This window comes from Callithrix jacchus, chromosome 11 (assembly GCF_049354715.1).
Source record: "Callithrix jacchus isolate 240 chromosome 11, calJac240_pri, whole genome shotgun sequence".
NCBI classification, from domain to species: domain Eukaryota; kingdom Metazoa; phylum Chordata; class Mammalia; order Primates; family Cebidae; genus Callithrix; species Callithrix jacchus.
This window is the reverse complement of record NC_133512.1, coordinates 88,902,992-88,930,839: the sequence shown is the minus strand read 5'-3', so window position 1 is coordinate 88,930,839 and position 27,848 is coordinate 88,902,992. Positions and strand designations below refer to the sequence as shown.

Below are 27,848 nucleotides of genomic sequence, written 5' to 3'. Positions count from 1 at the left end.
TAACGTATGCTCAGGGAGGCCAAGAAGAATCTTGATGAGTTTTCCCAAACAGTCTATTAGCATTTTTGTCCAATCATATTTTTACACAGCTGTCTATAAAAATGGACAATTTCTCCTGTATCTGCGGGTCTTCATTCTGCAGACTCTTGTGTCATGTAAAACTATGATCAAATAAATGTATATGACTTTTCTCCTCTTAATCTGCCTCCTGTCAGTGATTTTCAGCAAACCTTCAAAAGGCAAAAGGGATGCTTTTTCTTGGCCCTGACAATGACTTCAGAGTAAATTTGAATCACACACAAATCAAGCCAATCTCCAGCAAATGCAACAACTGAAATTCGGGAGAAATAACTGGGTTATTACCAGGAAGATGAGCAGAAAGGAAATCAAGGAAAGTGACCAAATATCTTGAAAACTCCCCAAGAACAGGAGTGCATGGAGCAACTCTACTAGTAATTTCAAGAAGATGGGAAGGTGAAGAAAATGTCAGAAGCACTAACAAGATTAATGCTTATTTAGAGATGAGCGCTTAATCCAACTGCCAGCACCTGGGGCAGAACATTCAGAGAGATTGGCATTTCGATTCCTGCCCGCATCTTTTCAGAAAGTTCTTGTCCATGGTTCTCTTAAGTAAATTCATAACAAATTTAACATTTTACTCATATCTGTATCTGAAAAAAAAATACCAACTCAATAGATAATTTAGTCATCTTAGTTGAGTAATATAAAAATCATAGTAAAACCAACTAATGTAGTGAAAAGTGCTCACTACAAAGGCTGAAAATAATCTAAAAATTCATTCAAATTTGCATAAGCATTATTATTTTTTCTAGAGCCTCATGAAAAACTTTTTTTCATTATCTGTGTAAAAACCTTATAAGCAATGGTAAAAGAAAATTCAAGTTGATTGTTCCCCTACTAAATGTTCAAGGTGCTTTACATATGTTATCCCATTTAAGTGTTCTTACATTACAATAATGAAGAGACTTTCTCTCACTACCCTGAATCTAGGAGACAATATTTTGCGACAGTTTATTGTGCAAGACAGACGGGAGGTTATAATTACTGTAGACACTTTTATTTGGCAATAGAAAACTCCTACTCATTTTCTGTTTCAGTTGCAAGTTATTCTTTTGCTTTGCTTAACTGATACTCCCTGGGGTTTTGGCAATATGATGCAAAACTAAGTAATATCATTAATATCAATTCATGACAAGTTATTTCGATCTAAACTAATTTATTATGTTCATATTCCTATTTTACATTTAGCTGATAAGAAATAATAGCTTCTAAACACTTCAGAAACAAGAGTAAGGAGTTCATTAACCATGTACAGTTTTCTAGGATGTGGACAACAGAAGATATATAAGTATGAAGAAAAATTAGCCAATCAGTTAACTGACTGGCATCACACAACCCATCTGTGAAATAAGAAGACTGTGTTTCTTCACTACTAGGTTTGATGGGTTAGTTATGATCATACTATGTAATTCTTTGCTGCAATGAAAATAGCTCCATGTGTTTGCTCCATTCTTGAAAGAATGCACTTTACTAGAGATAAAAAGAGTGAATCAGAAGCCAGAGTTCATTCACCTTATTTTTCAACTGTGTCATTCATATGATATATGGATAAGAGTATTTCATTACCCAGTATTCTTGTTTATTTAATTGAAAATGTGAACAATGGCACCTCACAATCACAATGAGCAAAAAACTCTTATACTTTTTACCAGACATTGATTTTTTACTGCAGACAGATTCTACATAAATTGTTTCTCAAGTAACAACTCAGGACAATTAAAAAGAGTTGCTTATAAGCCATAAACTTCAAAACATTCAAAACCAACTCTTTGTAAGTCTTGTGTGGGCCTATACATAGCTTATCTCTACTTCCCAAATGTCTTGTGTTAAAACATTACAGCTCCATTTTATTCTGAGTCTTTAATGTAAAATTTCTTCCTTCACCCATGCAGATCATAAAGTACAGGGAGACACCTCAGAACACTCCCTTAGGGTTAATGCCGGGGAGAACACTTGCCAGTTCTTAGGTTGTTAAAAAGGCATTGTTGTCAGCAAAATTACAGTAGAATCTGAAGATAAGTTCAAGATTCAGTTTCTATAGTGCCTTTAAGGGATTTTAGGAAAATGTCAATACTATTATGAGGTGGTGCTTTCTCTTACCTATTTTTGTCAGCAAAATGTCTTGATGGACGCCTTTGAGCTTGAAAGATAACTGCTTTATTTATACCTCTACTACTTCCTCGAGTGTGGTTTGGAAAGAGAGGATAAAACAAAAAAAAACTTAAAATGTTCTATAAATCTAAGAAAGAAAAATGTGACATTATGAGAATAGTGCAAGAGAAAGGGCATAGTGGAAAAACAAAACAAGGCCCAACAGTATGATGGGAGGATTCAGGCATCCAAAGGGACATGGCAAGTGAGAAAGCTATGTGTTAACTGATTTCAGGAAGTTTCTAAGAACAGTGACAATATTTTAGTTGAACAGTGATTAATATTTTAGTTTTACAGTCTTGCTATGGTCTCCAAAACTTCAATGAAAGATTGCCAGATGTAACAATCATATAGTAGAAATAGAGAAAAGGAAAATGTAGTCCAGCATGAGATGAAGCCAAGCAAAAAAAAAGTGGGGGGAGGGAAGAGCAGCAGTAAATTCTCAGAGTAATAGCTAAGAAAAGAGAACTAACATTGACTGAAATAGATGGAAGGTGATATCATTAGGCTTTGTGCTGCTATAAAGAAAATGTGAAAGTGACTTTGGAATGGGTAACAAGCAGAGGTTTGAACTTCCTAGAGACTTGGAAGGCTCAGAAGACAGGAAGATGTGGGAAAGTTTGGAACTTCCTAGAGACTTGTCAGATGTCTCTGATCAAAATGGTAATAGGACAATAAAGTTCAGGCTAAGGCGATCTCAGTGGAGATAAAGAACTTGTTGGGAACTAGAATAAAGGTGATTCTTGCTGAGATTTAGCAAAGAGACTGATGGCATTTTGTCCCTGCACTAGAGATCTGTGGAGCTTTGAACTTGAGGGAGATGATTTAGGGTATATGACAAAAGAAATTTCTAAGCAACAAAGCACTTAATATGTGACTTGGGTGCTCTTAGAAGCATTTGGTTTTATGTATTAACAAAAAGATGATTTTGAAATGGAACTTATGTTTAAGGGGTAAGCAGTGCATAAAAGTTTAGAAAATTTGCAGCCAGACAATGCAATAGAAAAGAAAAATTCATTTTCTGAGAAGAAATTCAATCCAGCTGCCAAAATTTGGATGTGTAATGAGGAGTTAAATGTTAATCTCCAAGACAATGGGAAAAATGTCTCACGGGCATATTAGAGACCTTGGTGGCAAGCCCTCCCATCACAGGCCAGAGGCTAGGGAAGAAAAAAGTTTCATGGGCTGTGCCCACGGCCTTGCTGTTTTGTGCAGTCTTTAGACTTTGTGTCATGCATCCCAGCTATGGCAAAAAGGGGACAACATATAGGTCAGGTTTCAGAGGGTGCAAGACCTAAGCCTTGTCAGCTTCCACAAGGTGTTAGGCATGTAGGTGCACAGAAGTCAAGAATTGAAATTTGGGAACCTTCACCTAGATTTCAGAGGATGTAAGAAAATGCCTGAATGTCAAGGCAGAAGTTTTCTGCAGGGGGAGGAGCCCTCATGAAGAACCTCTGCTACGGCAGTACAGAGGGAAATGTGAGGTTAGAGCTCTCACACAGAATCCACACTGGGGCACTGCCTAGTGGAGCTGTGAGAAGAGGGCCACCATCCTTCAGATCCCAGAATCGTAGATCCACCAACAGCTTGCACTGTGTGCCTGGAAAAGATGCAGAAACTCAATACCTGCTCATGAAAGCAGCCAGGAAAGGGGTTGTACCCTGCAAAGTCATAGAAGTGGAGCTGTCCAAGGCCATGGGAGCCCACCTTTTGTATCAGCATGACCTGGATGTGAGACATGGGTCAAAGGGGATCATTTCAGAGCTTTAAGATTTGATTGCTCTGCTGGATTTCAGAAATGCATGGGGCCTGTAACTCCTTTGTTCTGGTCAATTTAACCTATTTGAAATGGCTGTATTTACCCAATGCCTGTACTCTCATTGTATCTAGGAAGTAACTAGCTTGCTTTTGATTTTATAGGATCATAGGCAGAAGGGACTTGCCTTGTCTCAGATGAGACTTTGGACTTGGACTTTTGGGTTAATGCTGGAATGACTTAAGACTTTGGGGACCTATTGGAAAGGCATGATCAGTTTTAAAATGTAAAAGGGACATGAGATTTTTGAAGGAGCCAGAGCAGAATGATATGGTTAGCCTTTGTGTCCCTACCAAAATCTCATCTTGAATTGGAATCCCCATAATCCTCATGTGTCAATGGAGAGACTAGGTGGTGGTAATTGAGTCAAGGGGGTGGTGCCCATGCTGTTCTCATGATAGTGAGTGAGTTCTCACAAGATTTGATGGTTATATAAAGGGCTCTTCTCCTTTCACTTGGCACTTCTCCTTCCTGCCGCCTTGTGAAGAAGGTGCCTTGCTTCCCCTTCACCTTCCATCATCACTGTAAGTTTCCTGAGGCCTCCCATGCTGAACTGTGAGTCAGTTAAACCTCTTTCCTTTATAAATTATCCAGTCTTGGATATGTCTTTATTAGCAGTGTGGGAATGGACTAATACGAAGGTAACCTCTTCTCCCTCTTACCCAGGAACCAGCAAAATATTGCGGAGGGCACCAGTGGGCTCTTCCAAGTAGGTAGTATGGATGCCACTATCCTCTTTTGGGATTTTAAAATAAAGTCAGCCTGAGAAAACTAGAGGACAGGGAAGTAGCAGGGTAACCCAGCATGATACCATTCAGCCATAGCTTATGATTTATTTATCCAGCAGCCATGATTATTTTGAATATCCACATTAATGCAAGAAAACACTTTAGTTAAAAAAAATTATTTTAGCAATACATATTGGTATGAACAAATTAGATTCATGAGCCATTTAATTGAAGAAAATGACTTTAGGTAACATACTTTCACTGCATTCCCTTTTTTGTCACATTTATTGTCCTCCAATAAAATGGGAGTTATTATGATGGTTATACTAATGAATTCTAAGTATCATTATGATAAAAATCATTTGTTCTAATTTAATATATTTGGAATATGTGGTAATTAAAAGAAGAAATGAGCTAAGCTTATATTTATCATATCAATATTAAAGAGTCACAAATAAATTGGTAATAAAAATATAGATATAGCAAATTTTGTTTCTTTTGTTTCTTTGTTTTGAGACTGGGTCTCCCTCTGTCACTGATGATGGAATGCAGTGGTAAAATCATAGGTCACTGCAACCTCAACTTCTCTGGCTCAATTGCCTCCTGAGTAGCTGGAACTATAAGCACACAACACCATGTGTAGCCAACTTTTTTTTTTTTTTTGGCAGAGAGGGGGTTTCATCATGTTGCCCAGGTTAGTCTCAAACTCCTTGGCTCAAGTGACCCATCCAGCTTGGTCTCCCAAAGTGCTGGAATTACAGGTCAAATTTTGTTTCTTAAAAAATAATTCCAAGCATTGCAGCTATATTTGCATATGCAAACAACTCATTAGTGTGTGTAGGGTGTAGCTAATTATCTGGGCTGGTGGTTTACTATATTAATTATACTGGGTTGAATAGTGTTCCCCAAAATTCAGGTCCATTCAGAACCTCAGAATTTGACCTTATTTTTAAATAGCCTCTTCACAGATGTAATTTGTTAAGATAAGGTCATACTGGACTAGGGTGGGCCTTAATCCAGTGAGTCGTGTCCTTATACAGAACTTTGAACACAGGGAGACACATGGAGAGAATGTTATGTGAAAATAGAAGCAGAGATTAGAGTGACACATTTAGAAGACAGAACATCAAAGATTGCTGGCAAACACCAGAAGGTGAGAGTCATGAAATAGATTCTCTCTCAAGGTCTTCAGAAGGATCCAACCTGCCAGCTCTTGATTTCAGACTTCTAGACTCCAGAACCATGAGAGAATAAATTTCTGTTGTTTTAAGCCACAGTTTGTGGTAGTTTGTTACAGAAGTCCTAGGAGGCCAACCAATCATGAATTATTTCAACCTGATAAAAACGACATTTAATAAGAAGATATTTTATTAGGCTTATTTGTATAACTATAAATTTGGAATGAACTAACTTTCCTTTCTTTGAATAGATTTTGCAATGTAGTATTTTCATTCATTCAGATCAATATTCTATCAATTATCCGTGTTATTAAGTAAAGGTTCTACTAATATTTTCAGTTTTGAGACATCTTTTTTTTTTTTTGAGACAGAGTTTCGCTCTTGTTACCCAGGCTGGAGTGCAATGGCACTATCTCGGCTCACTGCAACCTCCGCCTCCTGGGTTCAGGCAATTCTCCTGCCTCAGCCTCCTGAGTAGCTGGGATTACAGGCAAGCGCCACCATGCCGAGCTAATTTTTTGTATTTTTAGTAGAGATGGGGTTTCACCATGTTGACCAGGATGGTCTCCATCTCTTGACCTCGTGATCCACCTGCCTCGGCCTCCCAAAGTGCTGGGATTACAGGCGTGAGCCACCACGCCCGGCTGACATCTTTTTTTTCTAATGGCACCCTGTTGTTTTAACTCTTGCCTACTGCCTTTCAGATGAATTTTCAGATAATGGAGATCTAGAAATCAAAGCAAGAGACTGTCACCTACTTATCTTTCTAGGACTATTTTATTTCTGGTTTAATTATCATGGAAGTCACCCTTTAAATCCCTGCTTCAGTAATCAAATGAGTTTCTCAGGATAACAGATTTTATACACGGTATTCAGGTTGTCTACCGATTACATCTTATTTGATGGCATTGGAATGGAGGAGTCGTTCCCCAATGGTGTTCATTCATTTGCTTTCCCCATGAAGTTGCCTGAATTTAAAAACTGTTGGTCAGTAGCAATTTTTTAGTCAATTCTTTAAGAAGGCAAAGAACACTTTTTTTGCTGTATCTTTTCCCAGAGGCCATCAGTGTAAAGGGGCAGTCATACAATTCCTAAAGCCTAAAGTAAAAATTGTTTTTAGTATTAGTGTTTTCTAGCCAGTATTTTCTACCTTCCTTACATTGCAGCACACGTAGGAAAGAATCACGTTCATGCAGCACAACAGAGTAACTGAAAAAGGGTATAACTAACCCCTGCACAGCACAGTGTTGTACAGTGAATCACCAGACAGGCAGGAAGCTCTGACTAGGTTTCTATTAAAATACTGGGAAACACACTGCTTTCTGTGTATTCTTTTTACTGTGGGCCTATTTAAATATCTCAAATGAGATAACTAAACTAAAAGACAATTCCATTCCTCCTTATTCAGAAGCATTTGCTTATTTAATAGCATTATCTGTATCCCTATGACATACATCAAATATAAATAACTTGATATAATTTATTTACCTCTTTTTCTCTTAACTCAGTGAATATAAGACCTTTTTTACCCTACGTTTGTTGAAGGGTGAAGAGACAAATCCACTGCAGGACTACAAATCTTGCATAACAGTCATGAAGACTCTAAATCAATCTTGCATTAAAATCATAAATCTTAACAAAGGTGCAGCCATTTTAATAATCCAAAACATGTGTAGAATGTTCATTCCAACAGCTATGTGATATAATTTATCCTGCTCTTCTTGTAAGCAAAGAATCATCCTTATACTCCTTTAGAAAATATTACAAATTAACCTTCCTTCAATCACACCAAGTTTGCATCCCCACAGAAGACAGATAAATCACTAATTTATCTGATTTATTTATTTGTTCTAACTATATTGACTGGTTCTTATTTTGTCTTCATGATAGCATATTCAAGGGCTAGCAATGGGGGAGAAGGAAGAGGAGGACTTGAGGAATGAAGATAGAGAGAGAAGAGATAGATTCGATTCAAGAATGAAATTAAAATTAAACATAAAATTCCTAATATTCTAAATTATAAGACCAGTTATATATTCATATTCTTAAGAAAAATATGTTCATAACAATAGTCTCCTAAAGATAAGTTCTGTATATATATATACACACATAAATTTATATATATATAAATTTATTTAAATATATATAAATTTAAATGACTATACTCATGAAGAATATATTCATATATAGAATATATTCTGAAGAACATATAGTTAAGAATTTTTTATAATCAAAAACATGTCTTATGCCTGTCAGTCTTTCTCTCCCTCTGGCCCTTGGTCTTCAGCTGCAGTAGAAATAAAAAGAACGTTATTTAGTAAACTGGGGGAGAAGCAAATTGATCATTACTTGAAAAGTTATCATGAAGACAAAATGAAAACCAGTTAACTAAAATTAATAGAGTTAAAAGAAACAAGGTCATTTGGCAATTTGGTCACTTGGTGAATTGACTTTTGGCTAATTGACCTAGAGCTCATTTCTACATAAGCCTTGCTTTTCTAAAGTGACATTAGCCAAACTTTTGATAGAAATTGGCAGGAGCCAGGTTATGCTTCATTTATGTAGATAATGGTCCTCTCATCTGGTCCCCATTATAGCATGTTTTGATATAATCCTCATTTGGGATCAGTTTATTCTTTGTATTTTTATTATCTTGTCACCTATATATTTTTTCTGTTCATTGGGAACCGATTTACAGAAAGACTCACAATAAATAACCTTCTATCCAAATGACAGATACAAGAAGCAGATAAGGATTAGGATCCCTAGAGAATCTTCAATCACCAGCACAACTGGGAGAAGGGGGTGAAGCTACCGGAAGTTCCTGCCTTGTGCAGCGGGGAGGAGCCTGTTCTCCTCAGCTAATGTGTGATGGTGTGGAATTCAATCAATGAGATGAAAGCCTGCCGCCAGGATCCCCTCTTACTTTACTGACAGTTTTCTCTTCCTTTTTTCCTTTCACGCAATAAATTCTGCTCTACTCATTCTTCGAGGTGTCCATATGCCTAATCTTTCCTGGTTGTGTGACAAGAACCCAGTTTTAGCTGAGCTGAGGAGCAAAGTTCCGCATTACAAACAGCCTACTGTCTCCAAAGTCCCCAGAGAAATTGTATTACACTTAATCCATTTTCTTTGAGGGTGACAGGATCCAACCACCTGGCATGCAAATCTTTATTAACAGAACTAACATTTGTTTGCTTTTGGCATTTGAAAGTTCCTTATAATCAGTTTTCTATTGTGTCTGCTGAAATTTTGCTTCTTAATGGCCCATTTATTTTCTCATTTTTTTAAAAGTAGAAATGGGGCTCTCACTATGTTGCCCAGGCTGGTCTCAAACTCCTCGGCTTAAGTGACCCTGCAGTCTTGGGCTCCCAAAGTGCTGAGATTACAGGCATGAGTGACCACACCCATCCTTAATGGCTCATTTGGTTTTTAAGCAAAAATCCTGCTGATTCTTTACTATAACATTCTATTAGAGTTTTTAGAGTGGACATATTCATCTTCATTCTCTCACTTCCGAAAATCTGATAAATATAATTGCCCTGATAAGAATCCTTGTGGTGTGGAAGAATCCTTCCCCAAAGCAGATCCTTATATGCTGAAGTTACATCAATCATAACATGTTTTCTGAGTTCTCTAACTAATTTTATAATCATCAGTTGTTTTTCTCTAACATTCCAGAACTCACATTTCAAAAGTAAATTTTAAATTTAAAATTAAGTATTCACTATCTTTTCTTTTTTTCAGACAGAATCTAACTCTCTAACCCAGGTTGGAGTGCAGTGGGCTGATTACAGTTCACTGTAGCATCGACCTCCCGGGCTAAAGTGATCTCCCACCTCAGCTTCCTAAGTAGCTTGGAATATAGACACACAATACCTTGACCAGCTAATGTTTTTGTATTTTAAGAGATGGGGTTCCATTATGTTGCCCAGGGTGGTCTCAAATTCCTAGGCTTAAGGAATCCTCCTGTCTTGGCCTCCCAAAAGTGCTAACATTAGAAGTGTGAGCCACTGTGTCCAGCCTATACACTGTATTTTGAAAATATATGCATTAAAACGTTTTATATCACATCTCAATTTTCAAATCAAGAATGATAAATAAGAAAACATAATTTTCACAATAGCAGAAAAAAGTAGCAATATCTCTCTACTTTAAAAATGAATTCTGCATTTGTGCCTAAAATAAATGACATCAATAAAATATGTAAATACAATATTTTCTATTAAATATTTATATTATTCTAGTAAATAAAATTTCAATGTACAATTTGATGTGTAGAAGTTTTAACATTAGCCATTATGAAAGCAAAATAAAAACTGGTCAACCACAATTAATAAACTTAAAAGAAACAAGGTCATCTGGCAAATTAGCCATTTGGTGAATTGGCTCCCACAGTTTTTATTGTGAGGTGCTTGAAAGATTTGAAATATCACCAAAGCAGAATAAGTAGCTTCTTTATCTAATCAGAATAGGCAGAGTAGCTATTTATAAAAATGCATTTTATAGTGTTCTACCACCTCTTTCTCAGAACTTTGCAAACTAAACTAGCATTTTTTACCTCTTTTTTAACAGACAAAAGTAGCAGTATTTTAAATGTTAATACATTTTTAATGTCCAAATAAAATAATGTCATTCTTAGTCATATATAATTTCCATATATAAAAACGACACTTAATTTTTTTAATACTCAACTTTTAGATTAGTAGCTCCAACTCTAGAAAGATGGAGGAGCAAAAGCAAAGAAAAATCTCTTTATTCCAGAAAATCTCCTGAAAAGAGGAAGGCTTATCAAGCCCTCAAAGCCACCCAAGCAAAGCAGGCACTTTTGGCAAAGAAGGGGCAGAGGAAAGGAAAAGGGCTCAAATTTAAGTGACTGGAATAATTCCTACATGATTCCTGTCAGAAGAACATGACAAAGTGCATCTCAGAGGACAAGAAGTGAAACCTCATGCCTTGGAATTACCAGATAAACATTCCTTGGCCTTTGTTGTACCCATCGAAAGGACTGATGGTGTGAGTTTACTGGTGCAGAGAACCGTTGCAAGACTTCACCTAAAGAAAACTTTTAGTGGTGTTTTTGTAAAAGTCATGCCCCAGAACCTAAAAATGCTGTGTATAGTGGAACCTTAATGTGACACGGGGATTTCCAAATCTGAAGCCTGTCCAGGAACTCATTTTGAAATGTGGACAAGCCAAGGTCAAGAATAAGACCATCCCTCTGACAGACAACACGGTGATTGAGGAGCACCTGGGGAAGTTTGGTGTCATTTGCTTGAAAGACCTCATCCATGAAACTGCCTTCCCAGGGAAGCATTTCCAGAAGATCTTGTGGTTCTTGTGTCCTTTCCACCTCTCAGTGGCCCATCATGCTACCGAAAGTAGAGTGGGTTTCCTCAAAGAGATGGGCACACCTGGTGATCAGGGTGAACACATCAATCAGCTCATCTGCCAACTGAACTAGACCCAGGTACCAAACTGCAGTAAATTTTTATCAATGAAGTGGAAGCATATGTTTTTGTTTTAGCGGGAATTTTTATCAAGTATCTTCAGAGAATATTATTTTCTGCTTTTATCTTCAAAAACTGGAAAGAAAGTTTCAAAGAAAAGATAGTAGCTGGCTGGGCACAGTGGCTCACACCTATAATCCTAGCATTTTGGGAGGCCAAGGCGGGTGGATCACCTGAGGTCAGGAGTTCAAGACCAGCCTGACCAACATGGAGAAACCCCATCTTTACCAAAAATATAAAAATTAGCCAGATGTGGTGGTGCATGCCTGTAATCCCAGCTACTCAGGAGGCTGAGGCAGAAGCATTGCTTGAACCCAGGAAGGCAGACGTTGCGGTGAGCTGAGATCAGGCCACTGCACTCCAGCCTAGGCAACAAGAGTGAAACTCCATCTCAAAAAAGAAAAATAAAAGACAGTAGCTTATGTTCATGGCAAGCACCTCTCATCACAGTCCAGTTCCACGGAAAACTTTCAGCATTGAAAATTCTGGCTTCTACATTGGCTGCCGCCTCGTCTGAAATTCGCACATTCCATGGAGGGAGGAGTCCTGCTTTGTGGCATACTCTATCCTAGTGTTTAATGTTGGTAAATGAGTAATTCTGGCATTTGTACAAAACTCCCTAAGACTCCTGCAGCAGTCAACCAAGCCTATAGACATAATTGAATCTGGAGATACCTGGGGCCTTATTTTGAAAAAGACTTGAAATACATATAGGAAGAAAGGCACAAAAATAAATTTTCACTTGTCCCTGCTGTCACACACACACAAAAATACTCAACTTTCATCTAATACCAGAATTAAAATTGGAAAGGCCAGTACAAACATAGTTAATTTAAATACCTTTATATTGAATTATTCATGGGTCTAATGTATCAGACTTGGTCCCAACTGTGGAACTATTGCTGAGTCATGTTTTTATTGCCTATACCATAAAATTATTGTACTTATGAATATAATATGCTGACATTCCCCTGTCCACAATGACAGAAGGGGAACCAACTAGAGAAATTAGATCAAAATTATGGTTTAAATGAGGTGTTTATCGAAGACAGGTCTAGATCTAGAATAGTAAGACTTTAAACAGGCAATCATCTAAATAAATATTCTTCAAAAATGTACTTGATTTGTATTAATGGGAGCAGTTTTAGTTAATGGAATACTACTCTAGCTGATAAGTGTGAAAGAAATCCAAGTAGAAGTATGTTAAAAATAAAGAAAAAGATACTTGATATGATTTCAATCTTCTTAAATTTGTTAAGACTTGTTTTTTGGCCTAACATATGAGCTATAGTGGAGGAGACTGTACTTGAGAAGAATGTGTATTCTGTTGCTGCTGGATAGGATGTTCTATGTATGTCTGTTAGTCTTTAACTTTTGAAAATTATAATGTGTCATAGTATGAATCTCTTTGGGGTCATCCTATTTGTTCTCTGGGCTTCCCGAATTTGTATTTCTATTTCCTTCCCCAGGCTTGAGAAGAAGATGGGAAAGTGCGGCCAAGTATAAAAATGCCTCTTAAAACCAGTTTGACTATGATAAAAAGCAGAGGAAAGGGATAGTAAATGGTGAAAGACATGTGGCCTGAGTCCTGTTTATGATAGGGGTAATATTATACTAATGCATGAGGAAAAGAAAATGGGACTTTTCTACCCCATCTTTGCATGTAACTTGAAAGAGAGAAGAATGTAATACTGAAAAGAAAGGCTTGAGGCCCAGGATGAGCAAGGAGATTATAAGAGAGTATCCAGCTGACTTAAATGACTTCAAATTCCCAAGGAGAGGTGTACCATAATTCAGAATACTAAAAGAATTTATCATCAAAATGCCGTATTGTTGACAACAATTCTTGAAAACGAAAATACCCAAAGAGGAAATCTGGTAAAATGTTCTTTCAATTGCCCATATTTAAAGATGGATTCTGTAGAGCTGTTGAGCTCAAAATCTATACATGCAAAATAATAACCTATAGATTATTGAAAACAGGGTGTGTAAATGTTTTGAAAAGGAATACAAAATCATTAAGCCCCAGCCTGTGGTCACTTAGAATTAATTGTGTAGATTTTACTTTACTTCATTCTTTGATAGAGCACTAGACTAGCAAGTCAAAAAACTGTGGTACATGTCGACGAGTTTGATAAACTACACTCCACAGGCAAAATTCAGCTAGCTGCTGATTTTTGTTTAAATCAAGTGCTATCAGAATAAAGCCATGTTGGCCGGGCGTGGTGGCTCACACCTGTAATCCCAGCACTTTAGGAGGCCAAGGCAGGCAGATTAAAACGTCAGGAATTTGAGATCAGCCTGGCCAACACAGTGATACCCTGTCTCTACTAAAAATACAAAAATTATATGGGTGTGGTGGCGGGCACCTGTAATCCCAGCTACTCGGGAGGCTGAGGCCGGAGAATCACTTGAACCCAGGAGGTGGAGATTGCTGTGAGCCAAAATTGCGTCATTATGACGCTCCAGCCTAGGCAACAAGAGTAAAACTCCATCTCAAAAAAAAAAAATTGATAAAGCCATGCTCATTTGTTTGCGCTTATTTAAAACAGTGTGGTCCTGTTCTGTCTCTCTTTCTCTCTCTCCTCTTTTGGTTATGGACTGAATGTTTGTGTCTCCCCCAAATGCATATGTTAAAGCCCTGACCATTAATGTGGCTGTAATTAGGCCTCTTAAAGAAGTTAAATGAAGTCATATGGGTAGTTCTCTGATCCAATAGGATTAGTGTCCTTAAAAGAAGAGACACCAGAGAGCTCGCTTGCTGTGTTCCCTCACACTCACAAACCAAGAAAGGTCATGAAGACATAGCAAGCAGGTTTACAAGCCAGGAAGAGGCCTCACCAGGAATCTAATCGACTGGCACCTCAATCTGAGACTCCAGAACTGTCAGGAAATACATTTTTGTTTTGTAAGCCACTCAAGCTATGGTACCTTGTTGTCATAGCACAAGCCAATTAATTCATTCTAATTCATTCTGTCTCAGCCAATGAGGAACTGAGGCCTCCAACCAGATTCTCCAGCCTCAGACAAGCATTCAGCTGACTGAACACCTGGCCAACATTTTGCCTGAAACCTCATGAAAGAGCCTGAGCCTGACTACTCCAACTAAACCCCTCCCGGGTTCCTGCCGCTCAGAAACTGTGTGAGAAAACAATTTTTTGTTTGTTTAAGCTAGTAAGTGTAAGTTTTTATTTCTTTTCTTTTTTTTTTTTTGAGACAGAGTTTTGCTCTTGTTACCCAGGCTGGAGTGCAATGGCGTGATCTTGGCTCACCGCAACCTTCGCCTCCTGGGTTCAGGCAATTCTCCTGCCTCAGCCTCCCGAGTAGCCGGGATTACAGGCACGTGCCACCACGCCCAACTAATTTTTTGTATTTTTAGTTGAGATGGGGTTTCACCATGTTGACCAAGATGGTCTTGATCTCTTGACCTCGTGATCCACCTGCCTCGGCCTCCCAAAGTGCTGGGATTACAGGCTTGAGCCACCACGCCCGGCCCAAGTTTTTATTTCTTATGAATCATGTTTACTAACCTTACAAATAAATCCAAGACTAGCACATTTGTATGTCTACTCTTTCCCACAAATCTCTTGTACATCTCAAGTTGTTGAGAATAAACATATTTAGGACATATTTTTAAATGTTTCAAGTCTCTTTTTCCTCCACTTCATCTTCCGCACTGTCAGCAGTTTTTTTTTTCATACAAATTTTGCCCCCATTGCATTCCTACTTAAAATCCTTTATAGCTCTCTATTATCTATAGTTGAAAACCCAGACTTTTCAGAAAAAAAAAACTATGTTCCTCCATGACCTGACTCCGCATTTTTCCCATGCATCATTCATCCTGGCCATAACATTTCCAGATTCTCGTTTTGCTTGATAAAAAGCTTTCCAAGCAAAAAAACATAATCTCATTCATTATTGTTTTCCCATGGCCCAGTATAGTGCCCATGGCATATGGCTGGTGCTAAATAAATTCTTTCTGCTCAGCCAAAAATGATCCATGTTGCTTCCTTCAAATTTCTTTTCTGTCTCCATTTACCAAAAATCCATTATCTAATCATCACCTTTCGACCCCAGTGTCATCTCCCTTCTTGATTCCTAATCTTGTAGAAATGGTATAAGATGTTCTCTACATAATATATATAGCATTTATATTATATTATAAAATTGTGATGACATTCAAGTCTTCCTAAGTGGACATAGGATAGGTGTTATTCATTTTTCTTGTCCTTAAGGATTGTTAAATCAAACTGAAATCCTTAGCCCTATACGTTGAAACTTTGGATTCAAAAATCCAAGTCACATCAGCCCTCTCAGCCTCACTAAGGGGAACCGTCCAATTTAAATTTCTCATTTTCTCCCTGATTTGGCCTACACTATAATATTGTGCCTCTCCAGGTGGCATAACTCCTTAGTTTTGACTAGTTGCCTCCTGTGGCTCCCCTATAAGACCCTACCCCTGACTCCAATATCAACCTAGAGAACACAGGCCTCACTTATATTCTTATTCGCACTATCCCTCCTCTCAGCTTAGAGAGAGCGATAGAGAGAATCAGAGTGCCCACTGACCATTCCCCTGGCTCCCAAGAACTGACCACTGCTTGACTTCAGCTCACTCACTGTAATCCACTCATCAAATTTAGTATTAGACAGCAGCTGTAGCTGTATTAAAACTGAGCCTGTTAGTACCTTGAACAATAGGGATGTCTGGCCTTGTTCTGTGGAGAACTAAACCATTATAGTCAGGTCTTCTTATGTTCAGCTCTAAGGATAAGAAACAAAGCAATTTCCTCTCCTTTTTTCTTTTTATCACCAACTCTGAGCCACAAAAAGCACAGAGCATCAATCATGCTTTGCATAAAGTTATCTCAAAATTTGGCAAACAAGTCTCAGCAAGCCATTTGACAAAGACTTTCCTGGCATTATCACACAGACAAAAAAGGCAGAGATATAAGTTATATGTAGGAACAATCAAGTGGACAAATATATAGTTAAAGGTACTAAACATTGTGCTATGTGTCATTCTGGAGTTTTCTAGTCACATGTCACATAGCTCAGTCTTCAGTCTCTCCCCCTTCAATATTTTTATTCCTCCTGAGAATAATATTACAAACTATTTTTTTTTACATTGCCAAGTCACTGGAAATGCATTAGAGAATCAGATCATGATTCCATAAAAACTCTGAATGTTAAAAGAATATACCATATATTTTCAAGATGAAATTTAATTAGAAAAATGTAAAATCCTTCACTTGGATAAATGTTAATGCATAATTTCAAGGTAGAGACTATGATTTAATGACAGACTTTATGAAAAGAGTAAAGGGTTTTCATTATATACAATTCCCTAATATGTACATACTTTTGTTTAGCTGATGATTTCATTTGCATAGGAGAGACTCCAGTACATAGTAGGCATTCAGTAAATACTGCTTGAATGAAGGAGTCAGGTACAAGTTCCAGTTACTACAAAAAGTTATTAAAAGCTTAGGCTGCATTAATAGAAATACAGACAATAGAACAAGAGAGGAGGCAGTCCTGTTCTGCTTTCTATAGCCAGACCATGGTTATATTAGGTTTATGTCCAGTTCTAAACAATATACTTTAGAGTGGATGTATAAAGCAGAATGACTCAGAGGAAAGTTTCCAAAGTTACAATGACACTCATTTTGCAGGAGAAATCCCAAAAAACATGATTCCAGGTGAGGCAGCAGGGTGACGGTCTTTAAATATACAAAGATCCATCTATGGAAAGAAAGGGTTAGCCTCATACTAGTGGTGCCAATGGGGAGAACTGAAACAAGTGTTGGGAAGAAAGGATTTTCTAAAACTATTTAAAGTCATATTTAAAGATTTAGAACTATTTAAAGATGCCAGAGATGTCTTAAGAACTAGGGAGTTCCTACCTTTGGAAGGGGTAATAGACAGCAACTAGTCAAAAATGTTAAAAGGAGGAATAGGAACATCATAAATCATAAGCCTGGAAAATATTTAAGATACCTCCAATTCCTTATTCTTTAAATAACTGCAAAATAAGAAAATATCAAAGATGAAACAATGTTCTTACGACTCACAGAAACCATAAAAATAAAGCAAAAAATTCAAGTTCATTTACCAGTAGGTCATATGTATCTCAAGAATACGGTCCATCCTGGCCAACATGGTGAAACTCTGTCTCTACTAAAAATACAAAAAAATTAGCCAGACAGGGTGGCACACGCCTGTGGTCCCAGCTACTCAGGAGGCTGAGGCAGAAGAATCGCCTGAACCCAGGAAGCGAAGATTGCAGTGAGCCAAGATTGTACCACTGCACTCTAGCCTGGTGACAGAGCAAGATTCCATCTCAAATAAATAAATAAATAAATAAAATAAAGAATATGGGCCTGAAAAAATGATGAATTAAAACAATATAGTGATATGAATGTATTTGATTTTCAGCTGATGTTTTCTCTAAATATACTTAAAAATTAGACATAACTTTAAAATATTTTATTGTAATGATTTATTAATGTACTAATAAAAATAGTAATGAAAATGATAAATTTACAAAATATTTATGTGAAAAATAACCTTGATTGTTAAGATATAACTTAAGCCAATTCTCTTTTTTCTCTTTTCTATTTTCAGACAGGGTCTCATTGTCACCCAGGCTGGAGTGCGATGGTGTGATCACAGTTCAGTGCAGCCTAGACCTCCTGGGCTCAATCAATCCTCCCGCCTCAGCCTCCTAAGTCACTGGGACTACCGGCATGTGCCACTACACCCTGACAATTTTTGTATTTTTGGTAGAGACCGGGTTCTGCCGTGTTGCCCAGGCTGGCCTTGATCCACCTGCCTCAGCCTCCCAAATTGCTGGAATTACAAGCATGAGCCACCATGCCCAGCCTAAGCTAATTCGTTATTACAAATCTCCAAAGTGTCTGTCTAGACACAGATTAAACACCTATAGTGTTGAGATATTTATAACCTCAATCCATTTGAAATCAGGTATAATTGTTAGAAATTACTTTGTGTTGTCATCCACCTACTCATCCTACTGCTGTCCTCCAGAGCTTCACAAAACTACTCCAAACCTTGCCACACATTACCTTCTTGCAAATAATTACAGATAGCAAGTCCCTAATTCATTCTCCAAGCAAAATATCTTCAATTCTATCATGGCTGTTGCCAGAGAGTGGCCTAAAAACACACTGTCTATCCATATGCACTCTTCAATTTGATTAAAGAACCTACTGAGTTGAGTTTTTCAGAACAGAACACAATACCCTGGTGAGTTCTTTCCAGGATGAAGTTGAGAAGCTCTGTTCCAGTCTTCACCATGGATATTCGACTTTTATTATGGAAGATCACAAAAAACCCCTGACATATTGAGCATATTTTCAACTAAAATACCTCTCACTACTTAATATAAATCATCATATTACCTGGCAGTGGTACTGATGAACACAAGGAGTTACATAAGTAGTGCAATAGGTCCCCAACATATTGTTTTTAAAAACATGGGAAGTACAACCGAATCAGTCAATAATGTGTTGGAGGCAAATAGTTTCATCACCATTTACAGATGAGACACAGATTAAAGGACTTGTTCGAGGTCATGTAGTCAAGAAGAAACAGAAGTGAGTCCTAAATCTACTGTGCTATATTTTTAACTTCACCATGTTTCTATATGTTTTCCATGATCTCTATCTATAGCATAATTTGTAACAAATAAAATTATCCATAGAGTAGTATGGAATTAGAGTAAGAAATAAGTTTACTTTTTATGCATTTCCTTATTTTTTGAGACAGGGTCTCACAGTATCACCCAGGCTATAGTGCAGTGGCACTACACAGCTCATTGCAACCTTGACCCTCTGGACCCAAGTGGTCTTCCCACCTCAGCCTCCCGAGTAGCTGGGACCACAGTCGAGTGCCACAACATTCAACCAAATTTTTTGTTTGTTTCACTTTGTAGAGATGAGTTCTTGCCATGTGGGTCTCTAACTCCTGGCCTAAAGCAACAGGTTTACAGGCGTGAGCTACCGTGCCCAGCCAAGAAATAGGTTTAAACATATAACTCTGTTGCTTGTTTTTTACCTTCCCGCATACATCTTAAAAATATCTGAACAAAAGATTTGGGGCTTGTTTAATACTTTCCAAGAACGAGATTCTTCTTATAATATTTAAAAAAGAAATGATAATTCAAGTTGTCAGGTGATTTTTTCTTAAGGGTCTAGACTGATGAGAGTAGCATTTTATGCTAAGGCTTAACATGATAAACAAAATAAGAATAATTATGTGATTGAACTAAAAATTGTGAACTATAGATTCAAAATTTATTAGCATTGACCTAAAAACCATTTAAAAGATTGAAAGTGATACCACCTTTCACCAGCTTTTCAGCTCCTTTCCAGAAGGGAATCAATAGATCCATTAGAGCCATAAACCTATGTGAGCAGAGAGGTTTCAAATGGGATCCTGCCTGACACAGACTGTGCCTGTTGCCTGGAAAGTAAGAGGAAGGTCCCTGAACTAGAGAACTCAAGAAACTTCATGTGTGTAATTTATACACCACCCAATGGCCCCAAAAGTCCTATTTTCTCATAAGCTCCGAGACAGGTAGGTGCATCTACAATGATTTTTATTCATTGCTGAGATATATTGTGGGATTATGTCACAAAGTTCACTTGAGAGAAAACCATATTCCCTCTGAATTCACTGAGATATCTTTGTCCAGTTCTGTTGCAAATTTATAGAGAAAAAAAAGTGCAAATCTGTCATTTCCTCATAGTAAGTATTCCCCAAGATGAGGAACTCTAGTCCAGTATATCAGGGTGACCATCATGGTTAGGAAAAGATGCTTATTTTATAATACAATTAGCTAGAATAGCTCAACCTCTTGCCTTCCTGGATGATGACACTCCATGGTCATCTGAAGGTCTAGCATTTTACCTTGTCATATTTTATTCCATTCTCTTTCATTCTGTTCTCAGGAGCCTCATTTGGCCCTGTTTGGCCTTGTTCCTCACTGCACAAACTGAAAACAATTTCTCACATAAAATATTTATTTGGCTGTGGAAGTAAGTTTTCCCTTATAGTTTTATTCTCTCAAAGACAATGAAGGAAGAAGCACTCTTGTCCCTAAAACATTTAATCACTGTTCCTCTAAAGATGGGTAGCTTGCAACAACCGCAACAATTTATTTCCCCCAATTTATTTTGGAATACTTTGAAATCATGAAAAGAGCATTTTATTTAAAATCAGAATGTGTGACCTTGAATCCAGTCTCTGACACTAGCTTGTTAAAAGTACCTTCACTTCTCTACTCTGAGTCTGGGTTTTGTTTTCTTTTGGGTATGAAAACAATACCCATTTTAGAACTATTGTGATGAAAATATTAGATAAATTACATGAAAACAAGGGGTATTCATAATGTGTGAATTTTCTACCCAGAGATATAACTTTTGTGAATAAGGCTATTGACTTTGCAAATCCTCAGAATTGCAAACATACATAATGTGTTTATCCAAGAAAAATTATTATCTAGAAAAGTAAAAGCCAATATACTAACAGATAGTGGTAAAATATCTATTTAGTATATTATTTATATTAATATTGGTTATTTGGCAGATCATAATTATATTCATTTAGGGTGTACAATAATATGTTTGATATATTATGCAATGTGACATGACTAAATCAAGCTTATCAATATATCCATCACCCCACTTATCATATTTTGTGGTAAGATATTTGAAATTTACTCAGTTATTTTGAAATACACAATATATGATTATTCATTATAGTCACCCTGCTCTCCAATACATCACAAAGCTTAATGCCCTGCTTGACAAAAGCATTGTACCCCTTGACCAACAACTACTCAACTATTCATTTTGTTTAATATTTTGTTGAATATTTTTGCATTTAGGTCCATCAGGTATATTGGCCTATAATTTTCTTTTCTTGTAGCATCATGATCTGGTTTTGGTACCAGGGTAATGCTGGCCTTGCAAAATGAGTGTTGATGTATTCCTTCAATTCAACTCTAGTTTTTTGAAAGAGTTTGAGAAGGATTGGTATTAGTTTTTTAAACACTGGTAGAATTTAGTAGTGAGCTCTTTAGGTCCAGGGCTTTTCTTTGTTGGAAAATTTTTGATTACTGATTTAATCTCCTCACTTATTATTGATCTGTTCAGATTTTCCATGCCTTCTGATTCAATTTTAGTGGGTTATATTTGTATAGAAATTTAGCCATTTCTTCTGGGTTATCAAATTTGAGGTCGCTTAGTTGTTCATAATATTAGTTTATGGCCACTTCTATTTCTGTTGTAACACTTTCATATCTCTTTTTTTCACTTCTTTTTCATTTTATTTGTTAGTCATTTTTTTCTTAGTTTGGCTAAAGGTTTGACAATTTTATTTTATTTTATTTTTTTAAATTTTTTATTGGATTATAGGTTTTGGGGTACATGAGCAGAGCATGCAAGACAGTTGCATAGGTACACACATGGCAGTGTGCTTTGCTTTTCTTCTCCCCTTCACCCACATTTGGCATTACTCCCCAGGCTATCCCTCCCCACCTCCCCCTCCCACTGGCCCTCCCCTTTTCCCCCCAATAGACCCCAGTGTTTAGTACTCCCCTTTCTGTGTCCATGTGTTCTCATTTTTCATCACCCACCTATGAGTGAGAATATGCGATGTTTCATTTTCTGTTCTTGTGTCAGTTTGCTGAGGATGACGTTCTCCAGATTCATCCATGTCCCTACAAACGACACAAACTCATCATTTCTGATTGCTGCATAATATTCCATGGTGTATATGTGCCACATTTTTCCAATCCAGTCTATTATCAATGGGTATTTGGGTTGATTCCAGGTCTTTGCTATTGTAAACAGTGCTGCAATGAACATTCGTGTACATGTGTCCTTATAGTAGAACGATTTATAGTCTTTTGGATATATACCCAGTAATGGGATTGCTGGGTCAAATGGAATTTCTATTTCTAAGGCCTTGAGGAATCGCCACACAGTCTTCCACAATGGTTGAACTAATTTACACTCCCACCAACAGTGTAAAAGTGTTCCTTTTTCTCCACATCCTCTCCAGCATCTGTTGTCTCCAGATTTTTTAATGATCGCCATTCTAACTGGCGTGAGATGGTATCTCAATGTGGTTTTGATTTGCATCTCTCTGATGACCAGTGACGATGAGCATTTTTTCATATGATTGTTGGCCTCATATATGTCTTCTTTCATAAAGTGTCTGTTCATATCCTTTGCCCACTTTTGAATGGGCTTGTTTGTTTTTTTCCTGTAAATCCGTTTGAGTTCTTTGTAAATTCTGGATATCAGCCCTTTGTCAGATGGGTAAACTGCAAAAATTTTTTCCCAATCTGTTGGTTGCCGATCCACTCTAGTGACTGTTTCTTTTGCCGTGCAGAAGCTGTGGAGTTTCATTAGGTCCCATTTGTCTATTTTGGCTTTTGTTGCCAATGCTTTTGGTGTTTTGTTAGAGCATGCATGTATTTATAAAATAAATATATTTGCAGTAGAGGGGAAAATTTTCTCATTATTAATATAAACTGTCTTGTTCCTGAGGAATAAGTAATAAAGTTACTGAAGATTTTGAGATCTCTAAATAGGCACACAGTGAGTTGAATGCTTACTTGAGTTCAAATTAAAAACAGAGCAGCTAAAGATTTCAAAAAGAAACACTTTTTTAAAATATTGACAAGAAGGATCAATAGACTAAAATCCTAAGGTAATGTGTAATAGAAATAGCTGTGAGGTATATACACAGACTTTTTTGTTATTATCCTAGTATTTTCAGCCACCTGGCTGTCTTGTGAGGTCCCCAGTATACTAAACATGCAGAGATAACCAAAATTACCCCTAATCCACTTAAACTGAAGATTTACTTCAAATGTGAAGATAACTGCTTGCTCTCTTCCCTAAGGAAATTGAGTATAATTTATATTTACTGCAATTTGTAGAGTTACATCACTTACTTATCAAATAATATAGAGAAGGCTCCACAATCTGGTAACATCTGATTTTGACAGCTACTCTCTATGTTCATGTTATTTTGGCAGCTATTCACTATAAATAATTATTTACCTTATTTCTATTTTTTAATGTATGTTATTTCACAATGAATCTCCATGTAGTCTTCCTTCTTATCCAATACATATATCATTATAGTCAATTATTAGTTGTCTATATTTACTTCATGTGCTATTTTTTGTTCTTAAATTTTAATGATGTATTAGTCTGTTCTCACACTGCTAATAAAGACATACCCAAGACTGGGTAATTTACAAAGGAAAAAGGTTTAATTGACTCACAGTTCTACATGGATGGGAAGGGCTCACAATCACAGTGGAAGGTGAGTAAGGAGCATGGTGGCATGCAAGAAAGCATGTCCAGGAGAAAACCCTTTTATAAAACCATAAAATTCACCTCATGAGATGTATTTATTATCATAAAAATGGCACAGAAAAGATTCGCCCTCATCTTTCAATAACCTCCCACCAATTCTCTCCTACAACACGTGGGAATTATGGGAGCTACAATTCAAGATGAGATTTGGGTGGGGACACAGTCAAACCATATCAAATCCATAGTTTTTTCCAGTAAACACTGGCAACATACAATAAAACATGCCATCATACTTCTTTTATATTCAGAGAAACTGAGTTACTTGTTATGATTTACTTTAAGTAAATCTTTGTTTTAATTTGAATATTAATTTTGCTATTTCTGTCAACATAGTAACTTTTGTACTATATTTTATCTGTATTAAAAACTTTAGCAAGGGAATTAATTTGAAACTATTTTCTGTCCCTAAAAGCTCTGTTAGAAAAATCAAAAAGTATGCTCCCTTTTTCTCCCAACCTTTAAAAGACAAATACAACTCATTTAAAATCCTTCATCAGAAATTGAATTATTTCAACCAGAGAGCATGATTTCTAGAAGCATGAGAATATTTTTTCAATTTCCTAAACAGTCTTCTTTGGGGATATGTCAATATGGCAGTTTCATTTCTTATGTGCTACCTCACCTAATAAAATATAACACAACATAACAGATCATATGATATTAGAAAAGTTGTCAAATGGATGACAATATATTTTCTTCTCTAAATATATGAAGCTTGGATCTGGGAAATCTATACCTACTTTAAGAATAGGATTTAAGTAACAGAAACCAATTTTGTCTCACTCCTTGATCATCTCATGGAGTAGGAGATGATCAAGAAAAGAAAAACATTCATTTATAAGTATGCCAAACTTAGGGCTAATGAATCAACCTAGTTGTCTAAATATGGACAAGTGAGAAGTAACAATTTCTTTATATTTGAGCACCTCTTGGAATGTTTACACTATTCAATTTCCCATGATTTGTCAAAGAACTCTTATTACAATAGACTTAGGGGAGACAGAACAGGGCACAATAGTGAGATTTTGCAGTTTTCCTTTGGTCTGTCAAGCAGTCAAGCAATTCCTAAGCAGCAGCACAAGGACTTCTGCTGGGCTGGCTTGCAATACTTTCATAAACTTGGCCAGTAAGGAGACAACTACTCCAAAAGGATTTGTTTTTTTCAGTTACATAATAATTGTATACACCAAGTATACAAACTTAGACCCATAGCATGTCTCAAAACAGCCCTGAATCTTAGCCCAGCTCCTCTCATCCATGGTTGAAGAATAGTTCTGCCCAGCCAGGAACCTGCTAGGAGACTTGCCTACCTGCATTCCCATGGCAGGCTTGCCAACATCAGTCCCACAGCATGCCCCAAAACAGCACTAAATCCAAATGGATTTAAAAAGTTTATTACTTATGGCACAGCAAGCAGCATGAGCTTTATGTTTGCTCATGCTACCAACCAACTCTACAGGGCAACAAAGAAGCAGATCCAGGTGAATAATGTACACATAGTGAATCTGTGATACAACTAGGGAAAATTGAGCTTAGGAAATGTGCACTCTGCCATTCAAGCTCCACCCAGCTGTCGGGTTTAAGACCGACAACCAATAAATTGAGGTCTACCCAGGGACTAAACTGATGCTCCTTCACAAGGTGCAGCAAAATGTAAAAACACCCATTCTTTTGGTGAAGTTTAAAATTTATTTTCTTGGTCCAAGCCTGGTGTGCTTAGGGACAACCCCCAAACAATTTTATTCAAAAAGTTAAAATAAGCTACTATGTAAAAATTATCCAACATATAGTATGTATCTCAGCATCCTTAGTCTTCTCCTGAATACCATTGTAATATTTTTCTTATGATAATTTTGCCTTAACATATTTGACTATACTCCAATTTCCCCTGTAAAACAAAGCAAACAACAAACTCTGGTGGACTGCCTGAACCCCAGTCCATTTGACTAATACTTACCTCCTTCCTGACAGCTCCACAGGCTTAGATTCCAACTTTTGCTAGCTATGATATTATTAAAACTCAGGTAAATTCCAGGTTTGAAACATCATCATATAGCTAACTATAGCCACTATCTTTTCCTAAGATGCTTCTTACCATCATACAGCCTTGAATCAGTCCTACTGTGAGACTATCAGCTAATCCTGAACACAGACCGCAACTCATGCTTGGATACAATGATTTAAATTCCTGACTATTCTATAGGAAGCAATAAGATTAAAAACATTCTCCAACCTGATCTCACCCCTTTGGTACCTACTTTATCTCTTCTTGCCAAGTTGTAGCACATCTCAAGTACTGAAGTTTTATGAACTCTAAAGCAATGAGATAAAGAAAAGATACTAATTTTGTCAAATCTCCTCCTTGTTTCCTGCATCAATTTGGAGAAAATATCCCTTTCAGGAATGGCTGGTGTAGTGTTTGTTTCTGGATCAGTCTTCCTGCAGATAGCTATAAACACCAGAAAGGGGACTACTTGAAGGTATGGCACAGTGAACATTCATAGAGACACATAGAGAAGGAAGTTCACAGGGTGAACTTTCTATTGCTGTAACTGCTAGACTACAGACAAGCAACAATTGGCAGCTGGCCAAAAATGCGTATTCTTTGTGCCCCAAAGAACCAGAAGACAGAATTTGGAGAAAAACAAAACAAAAAACAAAAAAGCTGGTATAAAGTGAGTGATAACCCAAGAAAGGAAAAAGCAACAGAGTGAGCGGAAACTCTGAGTAACTGTTTCACTACTGAAATCTCTTGCTGAATCTTAACCATACATGAGCAGGACAAACTCAGAGCGGGCCAGATAAAGAGAACTAATTGGAGATTTGAACTTTAAACTGATGCAAAAAATAAAAAATTTCCAGTTTGAGTACATCCAAGTTAATAGCTTGCTTAGAAAAAAATCAACAGACTTTAGAAGAACAATCAAACTAGAGTCTCTGTGATACCACATTCAAAATACCCTGAATATATGCCAAAATTTCTCAATAAGTGAAGAAACAAGAAAATGAGACTCTTTACAGCAGGTGCCTGGACTAGGGTTGGGCAAACTAGAACACAAAATTTAGAGGCACCTACTTACAGGGTCCTGCAAGCCTGGGTGGGAACCTGAGAATAAGAATAGCCTTAAAATTTTTGTTCCAGGTGTCTTGTTTGCCTTACACAACTTCAGCCCTAATCAGCAGATAGCATTCAGTGATAAACCAAGTTGTAATTAGCAGACAAGATTATAAAGCAAACATTACAAGTATGCTTAGTGTCCTCAAGGAAACCAGAATCATAATTTTTAAAGAGGTAGAAAATTTCAGGAGAAAAATAGAAAATATAAACAATAACCAAATGGATCTTTTAGAATTGATAACATGCATATGAAATAAACAATTCATTGGATGGAATTAAGAGCAGAATATTAATGACAGAGGCAAGAATTAGTGAACCCTGAAGATAGTTTGATAAAAACTGTTGAATCTGAAGAACAAAAAAGAAATATGACCCTACAGGACCCTGTGATTAAGTGCCTCTACATTTTTATGAGGCACTTAAAAAAAAAAGAAGGGGAGGCTTTCTCAGTAAACTCACCACAAACACTAAAGCCTCAGATATATGAGTGACCATGACATGTTTGCTGGACACTAATGCCCTTTGCTGAGTTCCAAATCTTCTGCATCTCTTTTCAGTAGGGTGGGTGTGGGAGGTCTTTAGTGGGTACTTCCCCTGAAGCAGAGTGTCACATTGTGGAGGATGAGTAGTTTGAAAAAACACATCTGCCAGAGACATCAATTTACGTTTAAAACTATGAGATCATATAAATTACAAGACGGTTCAATGAATTAAACTATAATGTTAGAATATTTCATTATAAGATCAAGACGTGGGACTTCAACTGTTTAGCAAGAAAGATACTACACCAATCAAAGAGGGAGTATATCATCTGCAATTTTTCAAGAAACTTCTATGTATAAGA

The 27,848-nt window shown here is 37.0% G+C and overlaps 1 protein-coding gene and 1 pseudogene across 1 annotated transcript in view; one reads left to right on the top strand and one right to left on the bottom strand.

The window, feature by feature from the left end:
* Positions 1-27,848, bottom strand: part of ANKRD7 (ankyrin repeat domain 7) — a 137,230-nt gene that overhangs the window by 51,197 nt on the left and 58,185 nt on the right.
* LOC100385472 (ribosomal protein uL30-like pseudogene) lies at positions 10,680-11,520 on the top strand (annotated as a pseudogene).